The 15,557-nt window shown below is 44.0% G+C and overlaps 1 protein-coding gene across 2 annotated transcripts in view; it reads left to right on the top strand.

The window, feature by feature from the left end:
• Pgant9 (polypeptide N-acetylgalactosaminyltransferase 9) overlaps window positions 1-15,557 on the top strand; it is a 287,854-nt gene that overhangs the window by 13,434 nt on the left and 258,863 nt on the right. The window lies entirely within an intron of this gene.

Here is a 15,557-nt window from a genome sequence, read left to right as displayed (position 1 = left end):
GAAATTTTCGGTTCACACTTTCAACGGACACCTATAAATGTACGTATATTGCGAAATAATTCTCTTAGTTTGTTCATTTTCGCGTTATTGTACGTTTACGTTTATCGCACCCGCTTGCGAATGTACAATATTATCGTAGCATTTAATCGCATATCGGATCGATTAAAGATGAACGATAAAGACTTATTAATATATTCAGCTACGTATTTGGATAATAATTTTACCTTCGAAATTACTTTACCGAACCACAATGTGTTTCGTACCCGTGCGATGCACGTACAATTGCGGACGTGCATTTAAAACATAGAATCGAGTAAATAAATTGTTTCCATTTAATTGGCACAGCTGGATGTAAATTTCCAACAAATTTATAACGTCCGCTAAAGGCTAAACTTTTGACGATAATCTCAACATCGCCGGTATAGCGTAATTTTGCGGTTTTATCGTCACGTGCAGGGTAACCGGTTCAATGGAAACGGAGTTTATCGTTTTTCTATTATGTTTACTTCGGTACACGATATCGCAAAGATTCAGTTTCCCGTATTTGTTCGTGTTTTTCTCTCTTTCGTTGTATTTAAGTTCACCGCTACGAGATGACGAGATCGTTCAACGCGAAATCGAAACTACGCCATCAATTCCAATAGTGACAGACGAAATCACTGTCGTTATCATTTCGCGGGGATTGAAACGATATCCCCTTCGAGCTACGAATCGAACAATCTGCATTGCGTTTCGATGTTTGTCCCAAATTTATGCCAATTACGCCTATAATTAGTATCGAATTGATATTCATGGAATTGTTCCGTTACACCGATTATTATTAGCATTTCGTCGGGCCGCGTGTGTACCGCGACATAATTTCAAGCTGTTTCGATGACAAAAAGCGCAGGTATGTCGACAAAATCGAATACGATCGGATCAGGAACATCGAGGAATTAAAAATGTGTTAAATTCATCAGAAAATGCAAAGTCGGACGGTGAACATTATCGCGTGGAATATCATCGTCCCAGTGAGGCACGAAAAGAAAATTTGGTAACTTTATTCGTATCGTAAATAAATCATATTCGTACGCTGTTATATTTTTTGTATATTTTTATACATCATTGTACGTATGTAAAACACTTTTATATTTTTTCTCATAGAATTGGACTCGAGTGGAAACCATCGGCGGATAATTTTTGTATTTCACAAATTTACAAGAACCGTATACGAAACACAGCTGGAAACTGTTCCAAAGTTTGATCGATTACAAGTTCGTTGACTGTTCAGAAATATTACTTTTTGCTCGTATCGTTGGTATATCGTGTAACATTTTATACAAATAGATTTCGAAGATGTTCCTTGCGAGCGACCGAAAAAACTTGAAATCGCAATCGATGCGTAAAACCAATTAAGAAAATGTTTCTCCGAAAGTTTCTTACAAATATTACGATCGAAGAAGAGATCGAGAGTGGTCCGTGTCGGTGAATGTTGCTCTACCTACGCGCTACGATGAAACGCAGCGGGTCTTCGAAGCGGTTACAAAATTTTCATCGCACATTTCCGATGGTTGTTCGAGATCGTCGTTTCGTGGTTACGAGTACGGGGTTATAAATAATCCAGTGGGTAATGCGGAACGACGAGGTTTTGCTTTTCGAGCAGGGCCGTTCCGATCGGTCGTAACTATCGACTTCCTCCGTACAATCGAACGAGAGATCATCGCGGGAGAAACACTCGGCTCGCAGAGTCTCTCGTACCTTCTCCGTTGTCTTTCGCGTACTTTTCTTCGACCGGCGAATAATCTTCTCATCGCGATCGGACCGTCAAACGGTACTAATTACGTTCCTACAGCGAGATTCGAGATACGCATCCGAATGCATCGCCGAGAGACGTTCGTAGCCAGACCCGAGGATCAATTTTCTCGCGTAGAAACCGAGGATTACGATCTTAATTCCTTTTCAAATTGCTCCCGACTCGGAGCCCGATCCTCGAACAACGCGCGCGTGCGCGCGCCAATCGATGCGAGGATGCGTCGCGATGCACATTTTAATAGACTTCGAAATCTGTCAGGCTCGTCGCGACTACTGGAACGAAGAGATCGATCATCGCTCGATCGCGATAAAATAATGTCCGCGGCAACGCGATGAAAACTTCCAGTCACGATTGTTAATCACCGTGTCTTACGAGCTCGTGTTTTCATTGGGGGAAAAAAAAGTGGTTCGTTACGCTGTTTTCCATCGTCAGCGTGTTCTCTTTATCGACGATTCGAATCGTCGACCCAACCGGAACGCGTACGATGTAATTGCATCTAACGAAATGCATCGGATCGAGAAAAACAGCCGGAACAACATTGTCGACGATTAATCGCACGAAATATTATTTTATCGTCGTGCACAATTTATCGGTTAAATTCGATACCGAACCCTCGCTTGTTCGCGATTAATCGCGTTCAATTTTTCATGTTTTACATCTCTGCGTACGACGGTTCGGTTCAGTAGAGGTTGCAACCCCCTGGGGTGGCATTTTACGATCCAAAGGGGCACGTGAAAGAAAAACGCGAATACGTTTAAATATCTCTCCGTTAACGGTAATAATAGTACGTTACCTTGTGTTGTTTCAAATACACCATTTACTCCCCGGAAGCTTCCACCCTTAAATTTTCATTCGAGAAAATCGTACAAATCTTTGTGAGAAATCTCACTCGTTCGTCGATCGAAGAATTTTGCGAACGTTCAATTTACAGTAAGTTTCGGATCAACGAATTGCGAACTAATTTCAAAAGAACCGCGGGTAGAAATTCTCGTCTCCCTTGAAAAGAAGATGGTCTCCCGCAAACTTTGAAAAGTGTCTATATCATTTGTAATTCTTTCTCTCGTCGATGCAAAGGAAAGTAACAAATACGATAACCGAGGGGGCGAGCTCTCGAAATGTACGTCAGAAATTCTTTGAGACCGGGACGTTCAAAGCGGGGCGGTTCTCGTTTAAAATATTCCCGAATCCGCGTAAAGTTGCAAAGTTCGGAAGCCTCTCTCGTGTACATTCGAAAAGAAGTGTGTGCCTCTCTCCCGTTTTCACTCCCTCTCACCGTCGATGAGTTCGCGAGGCCTGTTCGGGACGAACTATTACGATATCACCTACGCGACTTCAGCCCGGGGTTTTCGAGCGCAAAGTTGCGAGTAACTCGAAACGGTATCCTCGGAGTCGATCCGTCGAACACCGGGACGACAACAACGTACCACCGCGCGACTCGGACCCCGACCGGTTGCCTCGTCGTTTCCTTTGCACCGAAACTTCCTTTTGACCGATCTCTCGTGGCCCCACCATCGAGAACCGGCTACCTCCACCGGCATCGCGCGATCCGTTCATCCTGCCGCGCGTAGTTTCCTCTTCCGTACGAAAGGACGATCACGAGCTGCAGTTTTTCGCAGCGCAACCGAGTCCTTTGAAACGGGCCGAGCTTCACTGCAGTGTTTTCCTCCGGCCGAGTTTCTGGCGGATATCCAAAAAGCCTAGCCCTTTGCTAACTTTCTCCCTGTCTCTCGGCCCCTACTCTCTCGGCCTCTTTCCTCCACCCGGACGTTCTGTTTTTCTCCGTTTCTCTCGGCCCGTGACATCGAGTGGGCGGATTTATATCCGGCAACGAAGAGGATGCCTATCTCTCCCGTTCGCGTTCCAGTTGTTTGTTCCGACGTTCCCCGGACGGTTCGGTTCGCTTTAGAGTCTCCCCTGGTAGTTCGCGGTTTACTACGAACGATTCTTTCCTTCGACGATGCGAATTTATACGCCCGTGGAGGGGAGCCAGACGTGGACGGAGAAGAACGCGACGAACCCGGCCACTTTGCCCGGGAAACATCCCGGTAAATTGCGATCGATAATTCGCGCCCGATTTACGACCAACCCGTGCATTCGATTCGCGCGTTTTCGAGCAGCGTGGATCGATGGAGAGATAATCGCGGTACACGATCGGGAAGAAATCTAAACTTTTGCGCGGTTTCTTAATTATTTCGTTTGTGAACACGTGAGAAATTTATTTCTTGTTTCTTATTCGCGAAAACGAACCGTGATATGCAAAATTTCAATTCCATTTATAAAAATCGAAAGAACGGTCGCAAGTGACGATATTATCGGGTTGGTCGGAAAGTGATTTCGTTTTCCAAAATGGAGAATGTAGAATTCGATAAAACGTTTGTACGCTCTATAAAAATCGTGTTTCATTTTCACCGAAAAGAAACGAAACGACTTCTCCGAACAACCCGATAACAAAAGGAGTACTCTCGTCGGTCGATTCGCGATTTCCACGATCGAAGGAAGTCGTCCGAACGTCCGATCGCCACATCGGATCGCGTGGTTGGGCGTAGATTTAACGAGGAACTCGATAACGATCGTAAATCGCGTCAATTACGATCCGTTTCGTAGCGGTGAAACGTAAAGCCACCGCGCAGTTTTAATTACCCGCGCTTCGTTAACGTTGCACGAGTTAGCGAGTATCGGTATCCAGGCAGTTGCATTCGAACGCATCCGCTGTGTTCCTTCGATCTGAATATCCTCGGAGCGGTTGGAATTCGTCCGTGGATCCAAATCGTTCGATTTATCGCTCGTCTTTAAGAACGGATAGGGAAGATTATTTAAATCGAACAACGAGGCACCGACGATTACCGCTGCGGTCTCGCTAATTGCATCGCCGGTTGCAGTGCCGGGTGCATCGCTGCGCATGCCCGTGAAACGGAAACAATTGGCTCCGGTGACGAGCCCACGGATGGCTGTGAGCAAAATTACCTGGCGAAATTCGCCGCTAATAAACACCGTGGTCCTGTGCACGGTACGGAGCCTCGTCTCGAGTAATCCCAATAATTGGTAGGAATTCGAGGGTTCCCGATGGTGGTTTTCGCGTTCCCTCGAGTGCACGCTCGAGCTCGCGAGCTTGCTTTCCCGCTTCGTACCGTCTTCTGAAATTTTCGCGCGGCTACCGCGACACCGACCGTGTCTCTCGTCGTTTGCGAAATCGTGGCGTTTATTCGGACACCGCGAATTAATAGACGGTCGTTCGCACGCGCGACGTTAACGCTTCGGATTACTCGATCACTCGTGGACCGTGGACTGTGCACGGGTCTCGTAATCGTCTCCTGTTCGCGTAGGTCGTTGATCAATATTCGGAGAATTGCGGAACGAATCGTCGCGTCGAATCGTCGTCGAACCGAAAATATCCATCGAGGGGATTATTCGGCTTCGTGTCTTGTGTAATCGAACGACAAAACTTATTGTCTAACAAATAGTCTAATAAAAATATGTTCGAACAACCTATTATATATATAATAAACTGGAGGTTCGATAGTTGATTTCGTTCAATCGATCTGTTTGTATTTCTGATTCGCACGTGTTACACGGTACAAGTGAGTATAGCTCGCGCACGATCCACGCGCAATACGATACGCGCAAAGAGAGAAGGTATCGTAACGAAGAAAAATCGTTGCGCTAGGAAATACGTGTTTGTAGATCCTTGTATCCGGTTTTGATTGTTAGAAGAAAGGAATTCTTTTTTTTAATGCGCAAATGTACGATCGCTAACACGATTGCGTTCAAACGACTGGATATATTTCGATGGAACTTTATATTTGAGATTTATATTCTCGTTTGAAATATATTTTAAGTACATTCTATAGGTTCTATGTGTATCGATTCACGGTGTTAATGTTGTACCAATATGAAGAACTTGGAAATCGAAAATTCCATCGCAAACGACAAAGGTTATTCCTTAACGACTTGTACTCGAGCGAATTATCGTCGACGAAGATCCTTATTTTTTGAACAGTCCATTAGGTGTACACTTGCATCGACGTTCGCGTACTAGTTCACTTGCATTCGATTTCGCGACTCTGGATCGTTTTTCTCGGTACGCCCATGGAAGAAGATTACAGAATTGCAAGTAAGGCCCGAGTCTTCCAAGACTATCGCGTCCATAAATCTAGGTGGTCACTGTTCCTACGAGTGAAGCAACGTCTGCAGGAGAAAGTGTCCGGATTTGGTAATCGGATACCTCGAGACATCAATTTTCGTTGCAAATATTTTATCTAAGAAGGCATTGAAACAAACACGCGCGCACTTTTGGACAGACTTACACATGGCTCGGTTTTCACTTCGGGCGATCTTCTCGCTGAATTTAAATCACCGATCGAGCACGAAACAGCGTTAATATCGATCGTTAATTTCATCGGAAAGAATTTCGTTTCGCTGAATCGTTGGACAGACCGTTCGTACCTTGCTACTTTTCAGAGGTGTCCGTTACATAACAATCGCTGTAATCTCTAAATACCCATCGTCGAAGTTTTTACCGCCGCGGATAATTACTTTCTACTCGTAGCAACATCGAGCAGTCACAGAAATACTTACCTAACTACGAATTAAGAGCAATCTGTAACCGAGATTACAATTGCAACGCGGTTGTTGCAGTGTATATCCGATTCGTGCAACGCGAACGCACGGCGAAACGGTTATAAATAATAATTATATTTAGAACGCGATAGAAATTTCATCACCTATTACGACGGCGCGGGGCGTGAATAATCGATCAACAATTCGGTATATCGATTCCATCGATGACTTTGTTCGTGCGCGAAAGTTTTGGTGACACGGAACGGTGATCGTTCGCGATAGTTACGGTAAATTACGGCATTTATTAATTACCTTTACGTTGGTCGTTACCATCAATCGTTGATAATAGTAGGAAGGAAAATATCGCGTAAATTTTGCGTATCAAACGCAGATTATCAGCAATCGCGTAATTAATGCCGACCCGTGTAATATTAATAAATGCCAGTTAGCGCGCATAATTTCACCCGGTCTGATATTCAAACGGGACCGTTTTATCTCCGTTACAACACGCGCGCAACAACTTACGCCGTTTTCGCGTAATTTAAACGGTGTCTCGGCTTCGTTAATTACACCGGTACGCTTTCGCGTTTCCATGATTTCCTTCCATCTCGGGGCTGGTGGGGGAATGAATGCTGTTTGCGAAACGTCCGTGTCCCGTGTTCGAGCGAGATACCGATAGTTTCTCGAAATCGACGTACCGTCGATAGTTCGACAAGACCGATCGGTTCGTCCCGCGAGCTTTCGAGCCCTCGAGAACTCGAAGAAGGAAACCAGGCAGATTTCCCGCTCCGCTCTATGAGCGCCAAGTTGCCTCTTAACGAGAGATCCGGTTGATTCTTCGCGCAAATCATCCATCAGGCGCTGCACCGCGTTCCCTCGAGTACGCGAACGAGTTTGCGCGGAAAATTGCATTGCCTCGCCAAATAGGGGTGGTGCTTTTTTTTTTTGCAGTTCGACGATAGAAGAGAGCTCCAGGTCGATTAAATTCGCGTTTAAGCGAACTTAAATTTATCCCGAACGTACAAATCGATTCGAACGTTTCGTTTCATCGAGTATCGAATGTTTCCGACTTTGTCCGTCGACTCGTCTTTGAGAACACCGAATCGAAGTGAAATATTCCAATTAAAAACGTTTACCCCGGTTGATAGCGAAATTTCATAAAATCCGGGTTTGCGGGGAAAAATACGAATAATTTGAATTCGATTCGCCTTTCACGTTCCTCTTTCGCGATATATGGAAATGAAAGATACAGAGACGTGGAAACGAACTGGCGAATTTTTACTCGTGAGGAATATTCGCGGTGATTAACGTAAATTAGTTTAAATTTCGTTTCTTTTTCCTCGATCCCGTGGAGATCGAGACGATTCCTTCGTAAAACTTACGATCCGCTGTTTGCTTTTAAAACCGGTACCGGGGAGAGAATATTTGGAAACCAACGATGTAGCAAGGTTTCGTAAGAATTTAACGCGTCGTATAATTTACGACTAGCGCGGAATATTCGAGCGGTTCGTTTCGACTGAAATCGAAATCGTTGATTTATCGGGATTAATAATGGCTGTCTCGAGAATCGAGTTTTCGGTGAATTTTTCCATCGGGGATTTGCGTTTAATTTACAAAATGGTCTTGTATCGTTTCCATTGGTAATTTATGTTATTTTAGCGAGCACTTGTACTTAAATATCAACATTTTGCGCAAGAGATTTTCCGTTTCGTCGAAGAGTATAACAATTTACTCGTCGATAACGATCGCGATACAAATGTCCGTTACGAACTCCCTTCGAAGAGTCGGACACGAATTAACGAGTAAAGATTTTGATTTCGACGGGCCAATATAGAGATGGTTCAATCTGTTACGATCGATCGATCGTTCGACCGCTCGCTCGCTCGCTCGCGCATCGGAAACGGAACAAGAGGAAACTCTTACAAATAGAAACTGCGGAATCTCGGTCTAGAACAAGTTACTTCGAGTAGCATTTATCGGGGTACTAGAATTCGAATTGGTTCCCGGACTCTTGAGATGCTTTTAACGGAATCAATTTCTTCCACAGCAACAAGCGACAACCCCAAGTAGCGATGGGTGAGATCGACAACGAGGACAGGTCGTAGGATCAGGGACCATGTTTGTAACTTTTCTTTTAAAATCCGTTGGTTTCGTGGTACGTTAACACTGTCGTAAGACGAATTCAAATTTGTCGCGAAAGGGCGCAAGAAATTTTATAGCACGGCACAAGATGGCGATCATCGATCTGGATTTTTGAAAATTCCAAAGATGCATTTTACGCCCCCTTGACGATTCCCTTTCCGCGAAAAACGGTTCGAAAGGAGGTTCTTGTTCGAGTACGTTTATTTTAGCACGTGTACACTTACGTGAAATAAATACTGCACCGAGGAACGGAATCGGTCGAATATAAGGTAATTGCACGTAATATGGAATACTTTGAAGCTTGGAAAATCTAGAGAAATGTTTTTTTCAAAACTATTCTGAATAAATAGTTAAACGTGTAAATCGTAAAATATTTGGAGATTACCATAAAAAAAAATAAGAAATGTTACAATTCGGAAAGAAGTCTAACAGTGAGCTAAGTGATCACACACGAACGTGTTTAACGATAAATTGTGCAAAGAAATGTGAAAGCAACTACGAACGATAAAATGTTTCCCTTCTAACGACGGATTTTCGAGCGAAACTTAAAAGTCAATATGGCTACCTTCTGTCCACAAGGAAGTAATTCGTATGGCTGCGGGCAAGGTTTGCTATTTACTTATCGAGATCTTGCCGTGTTCCATATTACGTGTATATACCCTATTGCAGGTACACGTATACAAGATAAATATATTATCTACGACGAATATTCCTAATTGGTAAGATTCGATCGATTTATAATTTACAATAATTGATCTATAAAATGCTCGAAGAGTGGTCGGTGATGTTCGATCGACGAACAAACAACGCGACGTAATATTCGTGGCACGACAATGTTGTAACGTGTGCGCTAATTTATTGCTCCGATCGCACTCGATGATTTCTTCTTCGTTACGGTCATCTCGGATCGCGGTGTACAATTTTGTCAGCAATGCACCGTGATGCACATTATTCGGGAATTTCAAGGTTTCGGATAGAACCCCATAAAAATTCGATATTTCGCTATTTTCTCAATTTCGAAGTCGAATCTCTCGGATTTGCGGGGATTTTACCGTGACATTGCGCGAGAACGAGTTTCCCCCGAGTTTCGATTCGAAGTATTTGCCCGAGAAACTGACGAAGATTTCTCAGTTTCGTTCGCAGGCGATTGCATTCGATTTTAACAGGTGGAGATACTTTTACGCCGGCACGGAATCGCGAAAAATTGGAAAACAGTGAAACTGGCGACGATTCGTTTCTCCGTCGCTCAGAGAGAAAAAAAAAAAAAACGTAGCAAAAGCGGAATAAGTTGCAACAATCATTGTCTCGTTCGTTTATTCGTGGAATTCAGCGGAGAGGCTGCGTCAGTCCGAGAAAGCCGAGTTTGTAATTAAATCGAGAGTCGTTGCGCGGTATCGTTTTCATCTTCCCAATTAATTTTCCGTTCCGCTTGACGAACACTCGTCCAACGAGACCTTTAATTACCGTACGAGTGCGAAAATTACCAGTTTTCGCGGCGCTAAGGTCGTATTCCGCTCGCTGGAACGATTCTAACGAGAACAATTCGAAACAGAGCCGAGGATAAGGAGCGGCGCGTTGAAATTTTTAATTAAGAATACTCGACGATCGTTCGTCGATTACCGGTGGAATCTAGACGATCGATCGCTGGTGGGAGAGAGGCGCGATCGCAATTAGACGAAACGATTCGGCGAAAGGGGAGGTAGAAGAAGAAGAAAAAGAGGACGGGGAATGTTTCGAGGCGTCACGTTCGCGAGGAATATTCGCGAAACGAACGAAAGAGAAATTGCGCGAGATCGAGGAGAGGTGTCTCTTGGAGCTCTCGACGTTCCTAGGGACTTTCCTCGGCAACGTTTCCTCGTTAGATATCGCGGTAGACGCGATAGGTCGAGTCTCGAACTATGTGTGCCACGCGGTGAAGAGGATAGGCAGAGGTCTCCACGGGAGACCTCCGTCACCATTGGGAAAGTGTGCCATCGAAAGGTCAACGTTTACTCGTTTCTTGAGAAGAAGCAAACGTTTTCTTCGTCTTCTTCTTCTACCGCGTGATTGAAACATCTTCGTATCTCCTGTTCCCTCCTCTTTTTCGTTACGTTCCCCGGTGTTTTCAGAATGGCTCTCTTTACATTTACTTCTCCTTTGCCCGAGCACAGGGTAGTTACTTTTGCTCCTTCGAAACGTACCGTTCTTAACGCTCGTGCTTGTTGTTTTCTTCGGTAATTGCTTGTTTGTTCGCTGCAGCCTCCTCGCCCAATTGACAATACGACAATTCTACGTCGCTCTAGACCGTCCCTCGTCTCTATTTTCCGTCCTCTTTGAAATATCGAGAGTCGATGCACCGAATAATTCCAAAATAAACGCAACGTATCGAAATCGTATACACGCTGGAAGAAAGTTTCATTCTCTTACGACGAGTTACTCAACGTTTCGATCATCTTGACTTGTTCTCTTCTAAATGTCGCGAGCTCGGATGCTCTCTCTACGTTGGTGTGGGAGATTCTTAAACAATTTGAAAGTATGCGAATATCGATGTAAAAACTAGTCGGTGTAGTGTGTATTGGCGATAAGTTGTCGGTAAATAAAAACTGACGATTCGACTTCAATGTACAAACCCCCTGCTCTTACTTGATACTTTTCTTTCCTACTTTCCATATCCTAATATTTTTCTATTTCATAGAAAGAATATCCGTGATGTTCCCCCTCACCGTTTACACACGCTTGAATTAAAATTAGGAATAACTCTGGATAACCAGAGTTATCTAGATATTCGTAACTCTGGATAACCTCGAACTGTAGATCATTATATCCGTCTTTTAAGTTTCCATTGAAATGTAAACGGAAGATGTAAATAGAAGAGTACAGCATTCCATTTGAGAACAAAAATGAAAGACCTTGAAACATAGCGGTTTCAATCGCGACCGAGCAAATTTCCGCTCCGGAATATTCTTTTCGATGTTTAAAAATAAAGAAGAAAAGTCTCGATTATTTACCGATAACTTTTTCTAAAAGTCTAAGAACACGAGATCATCGACTACTTTTTCGACGTAACCAAAGGGCACAAAAAAAGAGAAAAAGAATACTATTTTGGTCCATGAAAACGAGAAATCTTTTCCTCCTGGAGAGATCCATCTTTGCGCAAATGAAAGGACTAGGAGTAATTTCGTTGTTATCGACAGGAATCGAGGGCGTATTCGTTTCTCGGTTCCAAATATACGTAGACACGAGGGGGAGGGTCGTTCGCTTATGGGGTCTGGCAACATAAAGAGAATTCGAAAGACAGGGGGAAAAGTAGAATGGAGGCGGAGGTCCCTCGCAATTACCGTGATCCACGATGCTGGAAACCGATCTGCTCGCGAAAACCGGTCACGTATCTTTACCTGGACACTCAATCGGCCGGCTCTCTTCCGCAACCTCCCGTCTTGTTCGTTCCTTCCGTGGATCAGGACTGGGATTAGAGGAAGAGTCCATTAAGGGAGTCTCTGCAGCTGCAGCTGCAAAGCCACTCGAGCGTGATCGAGCTTGGCGATCGGCCAGAATCCGCGAGTAGGCTCGCGATATTCTACATCGATTTGTCGGTGTGCTCGGAACATTGGGGCATTAATAAAAGCTTGTCGATATCAAGTCGCGTTTAGCTGCTTCATGGGCTCGTTTCGCGGGATCTGGACCCGCGCGCGTCTACGATATTTTGATCCCAGCGAGTTGATAGCTCCTTTTATGTAGTGCACCGAGCATCCTCTGATTTATCGAGCTTGGGAATCGAAATCTGCCAATGTTCGACAAACTGACGTCCTCTGGTAGACAAGTGTAAACATTAGTTTCCGTGTAAGGAAAGAGAACAGCCACGGAAACGAAAGCCAGTGCCGTAGGTAGCAGATTGTACAGTGGGGATAATCACAGCGTCCTTGAGCGATCGATTAATTCGATTCGTCTCTTGTGCAGTGGTACCGAACATCTTTCGATTCGACAAGTTGAGAACCAGAATCTGCTTACGTTCGACAAACTGACGTCCTACGGTAGACAAGCGTGGACATTATTCGCCGCGTAAGAAAATAGAAGAGCCACGGAGACGAAAGCTAGTGGCCTAGGGAGCAAATTGTACAGTGGGGATAATCACAGTTTTCTCGAGCGATCGATTAATTCGATTCGTCTTTTGTGCAGTGTACCGAACATCTTTCGATTCATCGGGTTGGGAACCAGAATCTGTTCACGTTCGACGAACTAACGCTTTACGATCGACGAGGGCGAACATTAGTTTCCACGCGAAAGAAGAGAGAAGAGATGGAGACGAGAGACAGTGGTGTAGGGATCAAACGATGTGGTAAGGATAACCACAGTATCCTTGAGCGGTTAATTTATTCTCGTCTAACTGTAATTGATCTATAGCTGATAATTCGAATAGCACCTGTTTTATTCAATGCCATAATATTGTTAGGTAAATCGTATCTTATCTACACTTTACTCGATACTCTTGTAAAATGAAGTCGACTCGTAACTCGTAGATTATTCTAATTTATGCATATTATTTTAACGTATCGTTTTATTCGAAACGCAAGGCACGTTAACGACAATTATCCGAACAAGGACAAAGTGTTTTCCAAGTTCGATGGAGGAAGCTCGCCGATACGGAAAATCCACGTTGGTTTCTCGTCGCTAATGTACGCGTGACTTTCGAAATGAACACCGGTGTGTTTAAAAATCGTTTAAAAATTAACGGGTGCGATGTAACACCGTGGAATATTCGAATAATCCCAAGTATTCAATCTGCTTTCCACGTGTGTATACTGTTTTTCAATTAAACCTGATCGCGTTTCGGAATCGTTTGCAAATTAATATTAATATTAACGAAATGCAATAAATGCGAGCGGCAGACGGAGTAACGTTGCGCATGAATATTTGCAATCGCAAACGGTACAAAGTATCGCGTGCTACGCGTTTGTAATTAGCGTAACAACGTGTGTACGCGTACATGGATTTCTGTATTACACGCAGATTGCATAAATTGTGGACTTACCGAAATAACACACCGAAATTATTTGGATGCAGTCGATTAGTGCTGCCTGACCGACATGGAACGAGTTAAATCAATGACGATAATTTACGCGAGAATTATAATGGACTGTGCTCGGTTAATCGGTATTTGGCTGGTTGGATCGAGATCTTTCTACGACGAAAGGGGACACGATGTATCGGTACGTTTCGAATCGGTCCGTTCGGTGATTGCTAGTTCTACGAGCGTCTAATTAACCCTTTCGGTACAACTGTCGACCATATTTGCCCACTGGCCAAGTGTCCGATATTTGGTCATCCATCATAGCCGATGGCTAATTACTTGGTTCGGTTAAGTTGATTCGTCAACATTATCGAAGCATCTTCCTCTGTGAAACTACCCGAGTTTACTTAGCTTAAAAACAGAAAGGAAAAAGGAAGTTGAAGGAGTTGTGTTTTGTCTGCTTTCTGGATCGGTGGAGACTTATCTAACCGACCATGTCGTGGACAAGGAGAAATTCGATATCTAGGGGATTTTCTGTTGTGGAAATTTGGTATTTGTCGAGGGACTGTGGGAACCGGTAGTACTCTGCTGCGGAGGGCATTTATTCATTTATAAGACGAAGGAAACAGTGGGAAATGTTAGCGGATACCTTCGTCCTGTACACATACGAAGTGGCTGTTGCTTGGAACTCGGTCAGCTTGAAAAATGTGATTGTTCTCGGCTATGCATAAAACGCAAACCTCGGAGGAATAGGAAAAGGAAAAGGTACGAATCCCACTGCTGGGAACTGGAGACGTTCACCAGGGACGAATTAACTCTTTCCGTGTAACTGTCAATTATATACTCGGACACCTGTTATTAGCCAGTGGTCAATAGTTTGGACCAGTTGCGTCGATTCGTCGAATACGTGTGTTTCGGTAAATATTCATTTATTATGTCGTAACAACAACGAGAAATAATTTTAAGCACAACGGTCTTCTTTCACTTTTCTGGAAGCAATTGTGTCCCTCTTTTGACGTCGTCATCGTTGTTGGACAACGTCGAAACCGTGAGTTGGGTGAATTAGATTTTCCTACGGATACCACTTCGAGCCATTTTTTGAAAACATCAACGAATTACACTATCGAAAGACAGTTACACTTCTTTTATCCGTACACTTCTAGAAACGTTTCACGCTAAATGTGCTCGTCAAAGTCCGTTACAGGTACTCACGATTCACAGATTCCACAAAGTATAACACTTTTCTAAAGCACCAACTAGTCACACCAACAAGGTGTTTAAGCTTTTTCCATTTATACATTTCTAAGGACGTTCGCCGCTAAATCTGCTGGTCCAAGATTAAGTTTATTTTATACTTATTTTGAAATGTTCTATCGAGAATGATACTGGGTTGTTCGATAAGTTTTGTCGTTTTCTCCGTTGTAAAAAACATACTACGACACTTCGACTTTGAGAAACTATAAATATACGAACGAGTCGACGGATCTACACGAAACCTCGCACATGTTCGTGAAAGAGTGGTACCATCTTTCGAGAAATAAAACGACGAAACTAGTAAGCTCCGTTGCTCATCGAACGACAAAACTTATCGAGCAACCTATTGGGATTATCGTTACATTTTGGTTTTCGAACGACGTTTGTCATCGATTGTTGTTTTTAATGTCGAAAAATATGAGAACCCAACCGATCGATAAGAATTCTTCGCTCGATCAAAGGACGAAACGTTCGCGGCGACGGAGAAAGTTCAGAAATCGTGACGAGGAACGTCACGAAGACGTCTCGGTGTAGGCGTTGCCCAAGTTGTGTCACGAGACCGAAAAACGGCGTCGAGTTGCAAGAATCCACAAGCGATTAGTCTAATTTTGCGGGTTGTCTCGGGGACAGAGGTAGCTCGCCGCTGAATCGAATTAAGCAGGCTTCCCGAGGAATTGAGACTCGGTGCTGGATCTGTCACCGTTTCTGGGCTAATTCTTGCGCCGGTATCTCGACCATGCACTTATTCGCGGAATGATCATTTCTTGGAAATGAAAAATGAAAGCGACGGGTAGAGTTCGTCGTCCCGATGTGACTCCGCGGAAG

The sequence above is a fragment of the Ptiloglossa arizonensis genome, chromosome 5 (assembly GCF_051014685.1).
Source record: "Ptiloglossa arizonensis isolate GNS036 chromosome 5, iyPtiAriz1_principal, whole genome shotgun sequence".
In the NCBI taxonomy this organism is placed as follows: Eukaryota; Metazoa; Arthropoda; class Insecta; order Hymenoptera; family Colletidae; genus Ptiloglossa; species Ptiloglossa arizonensis.
Note: the sequence above shows the minus strand (reverse complement) of the source record. Positions and strands in the feature narration are given on the sequence as shown.